Raw genomic sequence first — 2,311 nt, forward strand, 5'->3', positions numbered from 1 at the left:
TCTCTCTCTCTCTCTCTCTCTGTTGGGGCTTGCCTCTGTTTGAAAACCGACCGCAGACTCGCCGCCCGAGGTTATTAATCTCATAACCACCACATAATCTAAGATAAATACACAGAGTATCATTATCCTTATCATTAAAAGAGCTGAAATATGTGTTCCTGGGGACTCAGATCTCATTACTTCTGCTCTAATCCACACAATATGACTCTTTCTCTTCTGTTACACACACACACCAGAATAGTCATTCTTAAAGTGATGTATTGTTGTGATCATTTAACAGACACTTTTAATAATAGTAATTATAATAAGTGAGTGACATTTCATTATTTACAATAATCTTTAAAAACAAGTGCTCGATTTTTATGTAAAGATGAAATACTGTATTTACAATGTGATCATAATGAATTTGACATGTCAACACTGAGCATCATGGCTCATCTCTCAGAATGTGACCAAACAGATCACAAGCATGTTTACTTCACCTGAGGTTTGTTTCAGATGTTCTGATATGGTCTCGTTGTTGTCGTTTAGACGGGAGATTAGTTCTGGAAACGCACAAATCATCGAGGAAATTAGTTTGTGAATGAAACTGAATAATGAAACCAGATTATGTCTCATTAGAGAACAGTGTGTCTGTGTCGAGCTGTCGTCAGTTTCAGATCTGTGTCTGTTATACGTCAGGACACAAGTCACGGGTGAAAAGTTGATTTCAATGTTTAGAAGCTCCTGTTAAACACCTGAAGCTACAGAAAGGGTAGAAGATCTCTCCTCGTGTTTCAGGAAAAACAATCTTTATGGCAAATATTCAAACAGAGGTGAGATAACTACTGTGTCTGTTATATGATTTCATTCAAAGCAATACAAAAGTCCAATTATTACTATATTAAATTCATTAAAAATGAAAATGTATCATAATATTATAATACATTAAACATCATAAAACACCATCTTTGGCTTCCTGTAAACACACTAACTAAAGTGAGACATTTGAAAAGAAAAGGCTGTTTTGTACATGTGTGTGTGTGTTTGTGCGTGTGTGTGTGTGTGCACGTGTTTGTGTGATTGTGTGTAGTTGTGTGTGCGTGTGTGTGGTTGTGTGCAGTTGTGTGTGTGAGTGCGTGTGTCTGTTTGTGTGTGTGTGTGTGTGGTTGTGTGTGGTTGTGTGCAGTTGTGTGTATGCGTTTGTGTGTGTGAGCGCGTGTGTCTGTTTGTGTGTGTGTGTGTGTGTGTGTGTGGTTGTGTGTAGTTGTGTGCGCGCGTGTGTGTGTGTGGTTGTGTGGTTGTGTGTAGTTGTGTGTGTGTGTGTGTGTGTGTGTGGTTGTGTGTAGTTGTGTGCGCGCGCGCGTGTGTGTGTGTGTGTGTGTGGTTGTGTGTAGTTGTGTGTGTGTGTGTGTGCGTTTGTGTGTGGGATGGGTAAACCCTACGGTATGGGGACAAAATGTCCCCACAAAGATGGCAATATCCAAAACCCTTGTCCTTGTGGGGACATTTGTTGGTCCCCATGAGGAAACGAGCTTATAAATCACACAGAATGAACTTTTGTGAAAATGTAAAAGAGCAGACAGTTGTGTGTGATTGTTAGGGTTAGGGGTAGGGAATATGAGATACAGTTTGTACAGTATAAACACCATTGCGTCTATGGAGTGTCCCCATAAAACATGGAAACCCAACATGCGTGTTTGTGTGTGTGTGTGTGTGTGTGTGTGTGTGCGCGCGCGTGTGTGATTGTGTGCATGGCTAAAAGTGATGTTTGGAGCACGGCTAAGACGGTGTGGTTGTGTTGTGTTTTAAGGGCGGCTGCTGTCTGTGCTCACGCTTTACTGGGAAACACAAACATTTCTTTCAGGTTCTGATGATTTTAATTACAGAGCGTGTGTGTCAGTACAGACAGAGAAAAGCTTTCAGAGCGTTTACACAGATAAGAGCATCCTCTGCTTTTATCTGTTCTTCACAATAACATCACAAGAGCTCATGTATGTGCTGTTATACTGTCACGAACCACCACACCGCAAACAGACTTCAACTCTAAACTAAGATGAACATTTACAGCGGGACATTTCATAAATCAGGTGAAGTGAAACACTCGATTAAGAAAACAACTTTAAAACATTTTATATTTCTAACTCCTCCCAAATAACACTAGAGACAACACCAGACATAACGCTAGAGAGACCACGACAACAGACAGAGGACTGAAACTTCAGATCACATCTCAACTAACCCAGTGGTGGAGCTTTAATACTGAGACAACATAATCATTTACTGAATTATCTGTTTTTCCACACAATGATGTCATCACATTAAACAGCAG

The sequence above is a fragment of the Triplophysa rosa genome, linkage group LG6 (genome assembly GCF_024868665.1).
Source record: "Triplophysa rosa linkage group LG6, Trosa_1v2, whole genome shotgun sequence".
In the NCBI taxonomy this organism is placed as follows: domain Eukaryota; kingdom Metazoa; phylum Chordata; class Actinopteri; order Cypriniformes; family Nemacheilidae; genus Triplophysa; species Triplophysa rosa.